Here is a 15,744-nt window from a genome sequence, read left to right as displayed (position 1 = left end):
TTCAGAAGTTCATATCAGGTCGTTAAGTATGAAACTTGACAAAGAAAACGCGAACTTCTTGACATTTACCAAGTTTCATGCTTAACGACCTGATATTTTATATGTTATGTGTGCATACATATTAAAATTTAATACAACACACACATGTTATACATTCATATTTCAAAATCGAACCTTAAACAAGGTACCCCAATTTAGCCACACTTTTACGTTACTGACGCCAAAAATCGTTGCGCATGAGCGTGAAAACCGTGCAAAATCCCAACACTGGTCGCCGCAGTTTGTTTTGTAGTAATCGTGTCGAACCTCACCGCCGTTGTCCCGTACCACGTTCGCGTGTTGCATCGGCGTACCGCTCTCCGTACCGCTGCTCGACCCGAGTTTCGTGTCGCGTACCGTTTTCATTTCCGCGTTTCCGTTCCGCGATCCCCCAGCGCGGGACCTCCAAAACCGACAGCCCCTGACCGTTAGAATAAGCTGCGTAGGATGAAGTACACTGGCTGTGCGTACTCCGTAAAATATCGCCTACGCTGACTGTTAGCTTTTTTGTAACCGTAGTTAAAACGATGATCTCCTGCCGCTACCGCCGCGTCATGAGACACCGTCTGCTGCCGTCCACCCGCGGGAATATAGAATTAATCGGGTTTTACCCGATTTCGACTTCTGTTTATTTTATCTTTGCTCTTACGCAGACCCTGGAGTGCTCAAGCATCCATGCGAGAGGACATCGCAAAATCGCACCGTTACCCAGTGACTTCGGTCGTGAAACTGCGTTTCTGAACGCTCGAATATCCCGTGCTTTAGATTTTTTTATTTAAGGGTGGAAAAACTGCTCGAGCGAGAGTATAGTGGCACACTCACACACCGCTAGCCACATATACGTACGCGAGGATTGCAAGGATCCGGGCAGCTTTGATCCCGTTTCGCTAATACAAAGTTGGGGCTTCTCCGTAGTCACAATCGCTAGACGAAAGATCACTCTACCGCGGAAGCTTCCCAAGGTGGCCTACTTTTACGTTTTCGAGAAATAGTAACATTCGGCAGCATGATATCTGCCCAGGAGGCTGTGCACGCCGGCTTGACTAGCTGCACCGCGGCGCACTCGCACACAAACACGCTCGGGCAGCGTGTACGTGTGTCTCGGCGGATCGCAAGGGTACTGTTTGTAAACTTCAGGACGAACATCCGGCTTTTCCGCGTTTGGACCATAATCTTTATAAGGTCCACGACTCTTGCTAGAATATCTCGATTTACGAATAGCGAGACCCGATTCTTTTGCTACGCGCAAACGTTCGTGCCGTTTTGCCTGTCCGGCAATATTTCTGTTTTCCAGCACGGTTGCACGTGCTGGGGGCTCTTTACCTTTGAATAAAAATTTTTAAGATCTTCGTCGGCTGTCTTCTGACTTTCGACACTTCGCTTCTCTTCAAAACGTTTTCTATCACGCGTACGGGTACTACGATACTTTGGAGCGCCTTTAGATCAAGTAGGCTTAGCTCCATGCTCTTCACTCGTACTGGTATTGGTATTTTTATTTTCAGCGGACATTTCTGCTGGCTTAAGGTCTTCGGAAATCCAGAAGAAATTGCGAGCGCTCTTTACCTAATGCGTGACAAGCAGGGAGTGTAAGCTGAAATGGAAATAATTCAACCACTATATGTAGTTCGGCCCTGGGACATAGGCGGCGCTAAAATACTGGTCACATTTTTAACACGGCAGCTTACACCCCCAGGTGACAAGCACTGCTTATCGGTGCGGAACTATTGCTTTGCAGGACTGATGCTTTCACACGCGTTTGGTAAGAGCCTCTTTGCGCTAAATGCGTACGTTCGCCGTAGCTTGCAAATATACGATTTGAAATTTTTGGAGAAGTTAGAACAATTGGTTCGCTACACAACGTCACAAAAATTTTTGAAAAAATCTGCAAGTTGTCGGAATTGCGGATCAGGACTCTTGCTTGAACGCTCTGAAGGAGGGCAAAACGGATCTAGTGGTTCTTGAGGGAGGCTCGGTGCTTCGGGCGATCCGATATTTCCACGCGGCACCGATCGTCGCGGAATCCTACGGAACAGGATCCACCAAGCTGAGCGAGAGACCGGCGGTCGCTGTGGTGACGAAATCTTCCTCGATCAACGCATTAGGTGAGCCAACCTGGCGTTCTCTTCGACTGGATCGAATCGCTCCAGCCACAGCGGATACAAAGACAGCTTCGCCGGCTGGACGGCTCCGATCCACGCGCTCAAAGAAAAGGGCTTGATCAACTCCGAGGACGAGGCGGCCAACTTCTTCGCGGGATCCTGCGCACCAGGCGCACCCACCAACTCCAAACTGTGCCAGCAGTGCGTTGGAAGCCTCGCAGCCTCACAGCCGGCGACGATCGAGTGCGAGACGCGACCAAGTGCTCGCCGACCACGGCCGAAACTTTCAGAAGCGGAGCCGGAGCCATCGCGTGAGTTTTGTTGTTAGTTAGAATGCGGATCTTTATGCATTTATAGTCGGTGTACAAAGTATTCGTACTAGGGGTGTGCGAGATTCCCGAAAGTGTCGTTATTCGCAATTACTTTCTACAATATTAGTAACATAAACATTCCCGGCTAATAAGATATGTAATCTTCGCGATTACAGAAACAATTTTAAATTCCCTAAGTTTAAACAATTAGAGAAAACAATTACTTTCAGATACTTGTAATTATTGGAAGTATGCAGAAACTTCAAAATGTCGGGAATCACAGATATTTTCGGGGATTCCGAAAGACTCGGGATTCTGTCTCGATCCCGCTAGAAATTCCCGTCCCGACCGGGATCTCGTACACCCCTAATTTGTACACATTAAAAAAACAAATTACTTTTTCAAAATTGGACCCAGCAGCTTGAGTTTCTTTCCAGACGTTAGAAGGATTAGTTTACTAGCTAATGTGTAAATAATTTTTTTTTTAATTGTTATTGGTCGCAATTGCGAAGAAAATACTAAAGGTCACGATTTTAAAATTTTTTTATCTGTACCTGTAATGAAAATTTACAAGACGCCTTTGGTAGGTCTAAGTAAGTTATATACTTGTACAAAGTTTCATCGAAATCGATCAAGGATGTTACGAAACATATAATTGATTGAAAATCGCAAAGATCGTAAGAATCTGCGATTTAAATGAATCGCAAACCGTAAATTCAAAGATTTTTACATCTTACAATGCCCACAGCTTTTTTATGCGTCAACCAATTTCAATGAAACTTTGTACATACATATAGATAACTTACTTAGATTTACAAAATACATGTCTTAAATTTCCATTACGGGGACAGATAAAAAATTTCAAGATCGTGGTCTTCAGATCCTGTTCGCTTCGTAATTGCGACCAATAACAATTACATTTACACATTAGTTAGTAAACTAACCCTTCTAACGTCTCAAAAAAACTCAAGCTGCAGAGTCCAATTTTGAAAAATTTATTCGTTTTTATAAAAGGTGTACGAATACTTTGTACACCGACTGTATGAATTTTGACAATTTTCAAAAAATGCAGTTCGGCGTCGAGCGACGGCCGGAGTCGCTTGATGCCGGCACCACTCAGATTTGAGCGTGCGAGAAAAGCAAGGAGAAGGGTTGTGAGAAGGAGGGAGAAAGAATGGTCTCACTTGCTTCGCACACTGCACTTTATTTAGTTTACCGCTTCGCCGCGCGAATCGCCGATATACGGAACCGGAGATCTTGAACGTGCTTTTTTCTGCCGTTGGGAGCTTGCAAGTAATGGCATTACGACTTTCAACAGAATTGCTGGTATAATTGTGGAGCAAACTCTCCGCATTTTGTTTCATGCGTTGTATTGCATATTCTAATTTTCCATATATCCCTGTCGCTTGTGATGTGGGGACAAGATGTGCCTCGTTTACTTTTGGAACTCCGTTACAAAAATACGGGGCGCAATCTTGATGTTCCCCAAATACATGGCTGGGTATATTGTCTAAATCTCTAATCCAATCAGCAATTTTGTCTTTCCATTCTACTTTACTCTCTCGGCGAAACGTAGCAGCCTTCGTAACAGCGTTTCGAATTTTCATTACGCTGTTCCTGACGACTTTTTTCACTTTTGAGTATTTATGACCACCATAATTACCCGCTTCTCGTATTTTATTTGACAAATTTTACACATTTTATCTTCGCCACAACAATGTCCGGGTATGGTGGGAAATCCGTCAATTTTTTCAAAACATTTCTTTCACCATCGCCAATGTATTTATTATATATTAACCCATGCATTTCTACACTACATCGGAACCTTCGAGGATGATGTCACTTTCCATACTGGTGGAGCTCTGATTGGCTCCCTAGTTCTTATAACATACATGTTCTTTTGGTGTCGTATTAATATTTGCTGCTCTTGCGCAGATAACACAATATTTATTACGTACACCAACGCACAATATCTTTCGCGTGTAGTACCCTACGATAATAGCCGTTCCGGATGGACAACTGTAACTACCACTGCGATACGATCTCTTCATCCATGAATCGTCTGTTATCACAGGTATATGCGGAATACCGTCCATGACATCACCTCTCTCCATTGCTAATTGTCTTTCTACTTCGACAGCCGCTCGCATTTCTGCTCCTGTGGCACTTGCGAAAGCTTCGGACGCTTCCTTTTCATACTCTACATACGTTTTACGGCACATGCATGGAACATCAACAGCAGCCAGAAATTGTTCCAACTGCGTGTGGCCGGTCCCTGTCAATGTAGCACCAAAAACGCCACCTGTATTGACATCCAATATTTTGTCATCTGTCGGTTCGCTCCAGAAACTATCTTGGAAACGACACATGCGACATTCGACGAAATACTGCGTCTTGAGACCGTGACGAATCATTTTCGTTACAACAAGATCAGCGAAGTGGCATTCATTCAACCAATCCTTGGATATTCTTTGCAATTCTGCAAAAACATGCGAAAAGTTGACGATGCTCCGTCCACTGATCTCAGCAGAACGTAAACGATCTACGTCGATGTTCCCATCTTCGTGCAAAACGATACTTTCGATATCGTAGCCGTAATTAACATCCATAACTTTTGTCTCATACCTTCCATCCCTCCTAAATTCATCTTGTAGTGAGAACGGGAAATGAAGTACCGCATGTTCAAAAAAATTTTTTCAGCGCGTGGTATTGGAAAAACCACAATATTCTCGAAATTGTGCAAGTTTAACGAATTTTCTCAACGTTAAAAACGTTCTTACCATAATCTCCCTATTTTTCCCATATTCTGCAAAGTTTCAGCTTTAATTTTAAAAAAATTTCATCACTTTACCTCATTTCTATCGAAAGTTCTTTGATTTTGTCTCCGATTTGGACGAAAGGTCCCACTGTGCGTCGGATAGTTTAAACTTTTTGCTATCTTTACAATTGTGCAGTGCCAGCTGATAGAATCAGTGGTACTGCACTTGCAAGTGGATCTCGACGTCGGATAGTTTAAACTTTTTTAATACTTACAATTTCGAGGTGCCAGCTGAACTAGTACGTGCTGCTTTGCGTCGGGCAGTTTCAAGTTTTTTCTTTGCTGCCTTTGCTATTTCGTCTACGATGTACTGGGGTTCCCTAATGTCCTGGTTTCCTCTCTCCTTTCTGCTGTCGAGAATTTCGGGCAGCATACAATGCATATAAAACCGCGACAAATATGGCTCCATTTGAAGTTGCCAAAAGCCGTCTTCTCTCTCAACTCGAATTACCTTTATCCCTTTCCTAGTCCATACACAAAATAGGCAGTATTTTCTGCTCGTTATATGCAATTGTCCTTGCACTTGGTAGTAGTATTCGTGTGATTTGCTCATTGCGTTACCCGTACTGTCTTCAAACATCTCCCGGACGGTTTTGACTGTATGTAATGCCTCTTCCGGCGTTACATTTTCTGCGGTTTTCGGGCACTTTACTTCGACAATGCCGTCGTCACCGATCAAACCATCCGGTGATGCTCCCAAATAGGGAAGCGATGAGTTGATGAAAAGACCGCAATCTTTAATTGTTACATTCTCCTTTGCCGACAATTCTACGAGAGCAGTAGCTTCGTTCTGCTTTCCGTATCGTACGGCAGCAACGTTTAGAGTCTTTGGGCGGACCAGTACCTCTACCAGTTTGGCACACCGCGTTGTTTTTAATCGACGGCACACTTTGCCAAAGTTTGACGCTGTCAACATTTCTGACTTGTACATCAACTTGCTGTTGTTGCATTGACTAACGGTTTTTCATATGGGCTGTGTTACGTCCGATGACGTAGTGCGTAGTTATAAGACTATATAATCGTGTATTATCATATATATATATTGCTAGCAATAAGTACACACCCATTGTAACACGAACATAATAGTTATAAGTGCATGTTACCGTCGTGCGTAAGCGATCCACGCACCGCCTATTCTCCGCTCTATCTTTCATTTTCCTTTCCCATTCCACTCATAAATCTTACTCCAAACCCAATCCCGTCAACTGTCCCTGTTGCCACGCGACGCTCGGTAGTACGTCATCGCGTCCAGCGATCCCTACTCCTCGCGTTAGCGCTCCCTGACCTGCCAACCATTCCCACTCCTAATTACCCACTCCATTGACACCTCCCAAATCTAAGGAGCTCAATGGAGCATCCCATTCTTTTTAGCAGTGCCATTCCGGACTCCACCTGGAGTCATCCCCTCTCTTCTCAATCTCGCGTTCTAGTTCTTGCGTTATTAACATTAAGTATTCTGTGTAGCCTTCAACGGCATATTCCTTCAGTTCCTTTTTATTAAAGTTCACATTTTGCATTTAAATCGACCTCTAATTATTCCGACTCCCTAACACTCGTCGTATGTGGTATCGAATCCTTCGTTGCATTCTTCACACAGATTCTTTATATATTGTGTGACAGAGCCCATCAGGTAGCTCGGTACAATCTACGGATTCTGTGTGAAGCCAGCTATTGTTTCCACTAACGTAAATTCACGCTTGTTACCCGCACGATACCACATGCCTCGTCGCGCCGGGCGTAAGTACCAATTGAAGAAGCTCCTCCGCGACTACTTCCGTGAAGAGGCCGTCAAAGACGAATTCGCTAGAGTCATCGGTGTGCGCGGAGTTCCGATAATCATTCGCGATACGACATTCACAGGGAAAGTTCGCATCGTTCCTATCCAGAAGGAGCAGATTCCTTGCAGGGCACCTGTTCGACTTTTGCTGCAGCCTATCGATCTCGTCAGAGATCGATCCTCCTATCAGTCAGCTGAGCACGCTGCCTACCCGGCTCCCCAAGACTAACGAAGGCTGGGGGATTCATATTACGAGAACGGCGACCAGTATCGCCGTTGACTAGGTCAGGGTCCGGCCCTCGACCTCGCTCGAGACCGATCTTCTTATCTGCCGGCCGAGCGCGTGGCACGCCCGACTCACCCAAGGCGAACGGAGCCCAGAAGGATCATCTTACGAGAGCGGCGGCTAGTATCGTTATTGTCTAGGTCAAGATCCGGTGAGTGCTATCTGTAAACCGTAGGGAACCCGTAGCGTCGTGACCCGAGTTAGACACGGTTAGACTCGCCGTGTGGACTCAAAAGCTGAGTTAATTATTAGCGTCTTGATTCGCGAGCTCATTTGTTGCTTTAAGCAACAAATTTAGATCGCGGGACGTAACAGGCTGTCTTGCGCAGTTCATATATATGTGGCTCCACGTCTGGCTTTTGTGCGTTTGGTCCGTAATCTTTATCATTGCCTGCACGGAACTGCTGTTTTGTCTTTTTGCAGCCACTCTTCCTACGGGCATTTTTTGATGCTTCGTTTTTACGTCGTTCCTCCAAATCCTTCAAAATTGGTGAGGGCGCGCCGCCGAGGGATGTCTGCAGACGAGACATTACTGCTTTTGTGTTAAATTGGATCACAGCAGCGTAAACTCTTGCGTTGTACGACCCTCTTTGATCGAAATTGAGTCTCTTCCCGCCCATGCATTGAAACTCTCCACCGTGTTATTGTTGCTCTGATAGAGGAGTCTTTCAGAGTACGCCGCCACCGTATTTATGATATCCTGTATCTTTTTGTACACTCCCTGATTTGATAAGTCGGGAACAAACGTTTGATCTTCTCTGCCATCGACACTTTCTCATTCATCCTGAATGCAGCAACTCCCGCAATTCCCGTGCGCATCCGCCGAATATTTCTCTCTACGATTTTCCCGAAGTAGCCGGCCTGAGTCTTCTTCACAACATCCTTCATCTTGTTGCAGAAGTTGCGCAACAAATGGTTCGTACATTCGATCTTCTTCACGCGCTGCCGTGTTCCGTATGGCTTGCAGTCCAAAATTTTCTTGTATACACTGCTGTCGCCGTCAGCAATTAGTGTTGAGTACACTAATCCGTATTTTTCCTCGCTGATCTTGAAACCTTCTGCGATGGCGTCGCTCTCCATTTTTGTCGATGCCTGGTTTCTGTCCCAACTTTTAAAACATTTGTGTTTCGGCGCTTCTTTTTCCGGTTTCGCTGCTCTCTGGCAAATGCTGCAGATTCGATTTTTTATTCCGACGTATAGGACCTTCCCGGTGTAATATCCAATGATCACGCCAACACCCGACGCCGAGTTGAACATTTCGGTTCGGTAGGACCTTTTCATCCAGGTCCCGTCAGCCAGGACGGGAATGTGTGGAGTTCCGCATGGTAGCACATCGCCTCTTTCAATGGCTGGCCTTCTTTCTTCAGCAGCCGCTGCCGACATTGCTTCTTCCGCAATAAGTTGGGATTTATCCACGATCGTGTCGTGACATTTACGGTACTTCTTCTTCGTCATGCAGGGACGTTGATGGCTGAGAAAAGTCCCTCCATTTGTGAATATCCGCCTCCGGCGGTCATTGCTGCGATGGCTGCACTCAGCTCGATGTCAAGAGACGGCTTCTCTGTAGTATTTGCAGGCAGGCTATGGACTTCGAATGTCTCATTGCACATCTGGCATCTCAAATGCATGGTTGTCCTCAGACCCGATGTCTTCGTACCTACTATACGGATGTTTGTCGACGAACATCCCATCACCGAGTGATTGGCAATCTTCAACATTTGTTCGCCGACGTAGGCCATGTGAGAGATGCTGTACCTGTCCGAAGGGCACGATTCCGCTTGTGACGTGGTCGTCGTTCCTCTTTCCACGACGTAGTACTCCTCTTCGTCGGTGGTAGTGACTGTCTGCATGTCTGTCGTCTGTCCAACATATTCTGTCATGTTGCGCAATGTTTCTCCTCCGAGTCCACCTGATGCCGGCGCAGCATTTTCTGCTTCCATTTCTTCGAATTCTATGACTTCTTCAATTTCTATTATAGCAATTTTCTCCGGAAGGAGTGTAACTCTACTTCGGACATCCCATGACGTAATGACTCGTCCAAGTATTCTTCCGTGTCGGGTCCAAGACGCACTTGATTCAGTGAAACTTGGTGTGATTCTAAAGAAAAATCAATTTCCCGAACATATTGGGGTATTCTAAAAGGGGACTTTTCAGAAAATTCTGAAGGAAGAAGCGGAGCAGTCTTGCAGAAGAGGGCTGTAACTCCTGCACCAGGGTATCTCTATTTTGGAACGAGGCATTAAACGCGTTCAGAGCATTCAGGACATACTCCATAAAATGAAAATATCCTTTAATGTCGGATCTGCTGAGCAGAGAAGAAAATGAATGCTCCGAGAAAAAACAAGAAAGATCCTCCCACGTATCAAGAAACCTTTTGACACACTGGTACCTTGCCAGCCAGCGTGTCTCAGCTAATTTAAGGATTTTTAGAGGAGAGTTTTCGTAATCTCCCGGAATTGACGGAAAATAGCAGCCCGTTTGGGGCTGCTATTAATGAAGGATGCGGCACCGCGAAGTAAATCATCGCATTCATTAGGGATACTAGCACAAGCAGCACTTGCCGCCAACGCTGCAGAATGGAAAACGCACGGCATAGTGCCCAAGTTGACAAATTTCACGAGTCAGTTTAGCTATGAGATGTGGTCGTAATCCAATACTAGGTATTAATATTTCTGATAACGACTCAATATCATTCTCTTCAGCCCCTCCTGGTAAACCAGTGCTTAAGAACTTCCGAGCTATGAGGTTTCTGACTGTGACACCCAATTCTATACCTGCGGAGATAAGCAAATTTGCTAAATAAGCAATGCTTGCAGCTCCGAGGTTAGACGAGGATAACCATTGTTCAGCGTCATCCAAGTCGTTGTGCTCTATTTCGGGTTCAACATCTCTCCTACAGATGAGGTCCATGAAGTGTGTCAAGCTTTCGGCTTCTTCAGCGTATGCATTCCACTCCTCCGGACAAGCATCTAACATCGGATCAGTACAGCCAGCCCACCGAGAATCGCGAAGGCAGCAATACTCTTCAGTGCATTTGCAAGTTGTAACGCAACCGTTTGTGACAGTTCCAAGACCTTCAGATGAAAGAGGGGTCATGTAAATTGAAACACATAAAAAGTCGAAGTCACTATCTTCCTCTTCGTAGTCCCTGTAATAATCCATAATGTCGTTAGGTTATGTTGTTGTTGGTCCTCCGGATAATTCACCAGCGTATATTTCTATATTTTGGGGCATCTATTACACTCTAGTTGCATGATGCATATTCTGCAGCATGCAAGATGACCACATGGAACGCAAACTTGTGTTGCTTTCTTAACAAAGCAGATTGTGCAATACCCTTCCTTATGTTCTATTATTATTATCATTACTGGCTTTATTTTCCGTTTTATCATACCAAAAGCTATCTTCAAGGATTTTATCTATGTATTCGTCATCTGGAAAAATATAAATTTGATTATTGATATGTAGTATACAGGTTGTCCCACTCAATTGGGATGGATTATATATTGAGAATGGTGAGTGCTACAAAAGTTTGATACAGTAAAGAATTGGTAATTATTTAGAAAGAGGTATACACTCCTTCTCGATTTTGCGCTTCGTGCAGTTCATATTCATATGGTATATGTCCGAGGACCGCGATGATTCGAACATTAGCTTATATACGCTGGATCATGACATTGTGTATATCTGAACCAAAGAGGAATTTCTGTTTCTCTGTCTGAACCATAGAGTTAAAGCGTAATAAGATCATAGCACGGTGTGTTATACAGGTGTTACGACCTCTGTGAGGTTGACGTTTTCTGATAATTAGCTCTCACTTCTTTGGCCGCTGCCACACGCCGCTCGGGCATAACTTGCATGTAAGTGTGGGGATACCCCTTAGACCATATATACCGGGTGGTTCACTACAAACAGGCCACCTAAATAGCTACGTTAGGATTAGAGATAGAAGAAAATGTTAGAGAGAAAAGTTGTACTGTTAAAGGGGGCAAATATGGTGATATAAAAAAATGTTCCGATTGTAGTCGTTTTTAAGGTCTTTTGAAGGTCATCGATGATTTTTAAATAGCACCATATATTTTTAACATCACAGTGTTGTAGCTGATGTCAAGACGAGTACAATGATGTGGTACACTATGACCTTCAAATGACCTTGGGCTCATTAATAGATATAATTTGACTACTCTGTTTGATCAACGGAAATTTAATTTCTTCAGCCATTAGGTCTCATAACACGTATTCCGTCTTACACTGCCTAATTCACGGTACTTTTTTAATAAATTTGAATAGGTAGAACGAGATGGACATCTGCGACCAGGAAATCGGTCTTTTTAATGACGAACAGCTCCTCTAAGACATTGACGACTTTCGTAATAAATGGAAATAAGATCGGTCTTATGCTCGTTTGAGTAACGCATCGTTAAACGGTTATTGATAAACTGATACAATCGCAATAATTCGATGACCATAAATGACTCGGCATACATACCAGTAGTTTGTTGATAATCTTGTTTGTGTACGCTTAGAGATCACCTTCCGTTAACGGAATACGTGTTGTGAGACCTAATGGCTGAAGAAATTATTTCCGTTGATTAAACAGAGTAGTCAAACTATATCTATTAATGAGTCCAAGGTCATTTGAAGGTCATAGTGTACCACATCATTGTACTCGTCTTGACATCAGCTACAACACTGTGATGTTAAAAATATATGGTGCTATTTAAAAATCATCGATGACCTTCAAAAGACCTTAAAAACGACTACAATTGGAACATTTTTTTATATCACCATATTTGCCCCTTTTAACAGTACAACTTTTCTCTCTAACATTTTCTTCTATCTCTAATTCTAACGGAGCTATTTAGGTGGCCTGTTTGTCGTGAACCACCCGGTATATGGTCTAAGGGATGCCCCCACCAAGCCAGGGTGTGGAGATAGCGAGAGCGGAAACTGTGATCTGTGATCACGGATCTACGGTCCGTGTCTGTGATGAGCGCCGCCATGCGCGTTTCTTATACTTCGATAATGCCCTTTTGAATATACTGTGGTTCAGAGGCAATGTTGTCTCTTTTCCACAAACAAAAGTGAATTTATTTGTTTTTGGAATTGTGTCATATAATATTTCTCTATTTCAGGACTTAGAAAGTCATTTAAGATGTTCAAATGTATGTTGCATAAAGACCAAGAAGCTCCCAATTCTTCTTGAATCTTTTTTTGCAAATGAATTCTGAGTTTCCTCTTGAAACAAATCGTCGTTACGTAGGAAGGCAAAGAAATTTCAACTTTTTTGATCAACTTGTCGAAGTTCGACTCCTTATCTATGGCAACACGGGGTCTAAAGAAACTGGTCTTGCAATCAAAACCGTTTTTCACCACATTCAAAGACAAGGCTTTCCGGCTTATATGATCTGCCATATGATGTCTCACTGTAGCTCTTCCTTCTTCTGGGATGGTTATTCTTTCCTCCAGCATAGGTATCCTCCATCATAGCTATCTTCTAATGGCGCATGAACCTGCTGGTTATCTACATCCTCAAGGAATTGTTCCAATGTAAATAACATCGTACCATCGTATACAGGGTGTCCCAGAACAAGTGTCGTTCCTTGAAATGGGAGGTTCCTGAGACCACTCTAAGAGACATTTTCCTTTGCACCAATGTCAACTGCGGCTTTGTTTAGGAGTTATTAACGAAAAACACGGACCAATCAGAGCGCGCCCTGGGCCGCCGCGCCGCACAGTGGTCCGGATCGAAGAAGTTGGTGCCATTTAGCTAAAAAGTCAACTTTCTCATATCGATTTCTAACAAATTTGTATTGCTTCCTAAATATCTATCAACCTTGAAAATGAAAAAATTAATTCGGTTTACCAAGAATTGTAATTAGGACGAATACTTAAAGCGTAGACATTTAGAGACAGTACTTTTCACTAAGAAAATTGCTTCTCTTCTTCGAGGTGCCCTGTTCACATCACTTAATATTTCTTATTTTTTTTTTGTTTACGATGAAGAGCACTCTTTTGTGATACAAAATTAACATCGACACTAAAAGTTATTGTTCACAATATGTTAAAAGTTAATACTCAATGAAATAAAAAAATTGGCCTCATTTTTTACATTTGACAAGGAATATCTACAGGGTCATAAAAAGTCACGGTTTATAACAAATTGGATCATTTTCAGTATTCTTTCCCGTATATAATCGTGCAAAAATCTTGTCCTACCTCGTCCTACCTTGCAAGTTATCAACGTTCAAAGCTGTCAATGTTACTTCGCGACGCGTTTCGCTTGCGTAAAACAGGCTCGTATGACTGATCAAATGTTCCAAATATGAACGTTTCTGCAATAACACATTATAAGAGATAAATAGAGTATATATATATACATATACAGGGTGTCCCACCCGATTTCGACATCTTGATTTTCTCGCTATTGTTCCTCGTAGCAAAAAATGTTTCAGCAGAGGCTCGAACGGTATCGAGTGGAGCATATTTTGATGTTATGAGTTTTTTCGTGAGTGGACGCGTGAAGGTCATATAAAGGTCAACTTTGTTTTTTTTAATGGAATGAGCTATTTTTTAATACATCAATCGGTGCAGCTGGACATTCGTTATTAAAAAAGTACTAACCATCAGGAGACTAAATATCAGGAGATATTTCAATTTAAATAACTCTAAAATAGCATTACTGTCGTACTAACAAGAAGACGTTAGTGTTTACTTACTTGTGTAACGTCTTATTGTTAGTACGACAGTAATGGTATTTTAGAGTTATTTAAATTGAAATATCTCCTGAACTACTAACTTTTTGACATACATAGGTTAGTACTTTTTTATAACGAATGTCCAGATGCATCGATTGATGTATTAAAAAATATCTCATTCCATTTAAAAAAACAAAGTTGACCTTTATATGACCTTTAGGCGTCCACTCACGAAAAAACTCATAGCGTCAAAATATGCTCCACTCGATACCGTTTGAGCCTCTGCTGAAACATTTTTTGCTACGAGTAACAGTAGCGAGAAAATCAAGATGTCGAAATCGGGTGGGACACCCTGTATAAATTGACTTCGACAGTCACTTCTATTTAGATTGAAATTATTGTTAACATCTGACCCGTACATGTCACAATTAAGAATAACATGTAAAAGAAATCCTAAAATACTGAATCCTGAGGCAGTAGAATTAATTAACTAATTCAATCGATCATCATACATCATCACGAAAGACAAATTATGGTATGTTTATTTTATTAGCTTACTTTTTTATTTGTGGTAATATTGACTGAATATAATGTTAGTACTATTTTAGTCGCAATATGTATTTAAAATATTTCTTTTTTTTACACAGGAAAGCATTCTTTTATGTGTTAAAGATTAAGACTAACACTAAAAATTATTGTTCATAACAAGTAAAATAAGGTTGAAAAACTATATTTGAACAATTCATTTTTTAATAAAAAATATCAATGAAAAGTTATTAAAAATTATTGTTTAACAAATGCAAAAAATATTTAATTATCTCTAGGTAAGAATTACTATTTTTTAAATATTTTTGGTGAAAATTTCATTACGATATCTCTAATAGTTCAAAAGTTATAACAAAATGACACCAACTTCTTCAATCCGGACCACTGTGCGCCGTCACGATGCGATGTCACGGCGTACCGCGACACTCGCTTGCCGGCGCGGCTTGGCGCGCCGGGCCAGGGCGCGCTCTGATTGGTCCGTGTTTTTTGTTAATAACTCCTAAACAAAGCCGCAGTTGACATTGGTGCATAGGAAAATGTCTCTTAGAATGGTCTCAGGAACCTCCCATTTCAAGGAACGACACTTGTTCTGGGACACCCTGTATATCCTCACAGTTTTTGCCTATTGTTTGACTTGATGTAAGATTGTTTACAAGCAAGACTTTAAATATGGCAATGAACTAATCGCATGTGGGATTGCTATTCCTTTCACCAATGCTGTGAACTTTACTGAAACAGTTTTTCAGCGGATCCTGATTTACATATCTTGGCTTTAAATTTCTGAAGCCTGAAGTAGATACAAGCGACCATAATTTTTGAAAACCAGAGATAGTAACGATCCAATTCTGTATGGATGGTACGGGTCGAGAGTAGGTTCATGCGTATTAGTATCTACGTATTGTGCATGTTACGTAGTTCTTTCAATGCGTTTTCCCAAAATGCATGATGGGGGCTGTTCGCAGTTATGGCCACTCTTAAGGATGTTTCCAGCCGAATACAATATCCATTTACAGAATCCATTACATCATTTTAAAAATTAAAGATTCTTGCAGTTGCCTTTCCTTGTGCTGTTGGCATTATTTTTGGACCAACGCGTGTTTCGATGTGATATGAACCTAGCAAGTACAACTGTTTGTTAATTTAACAATGTAGAAGATTATATAATACATT

This window comes from Lasioglossum baleicum, chromosome 1, assembly GCF_051020765.1.
Source record: "Lasioglossum baleicum chromosome 1, iyLasBale1, whole genome shotgun sequence".
NCBI lineage: Eukaryota > Metazoa > Arthropoda > Insecta > Hymenoptera > Halictidae > Lasioglossum > Lasioglossum baleicum.
This window is presented reverse-complemented; position numbering follows the sequence as displayed.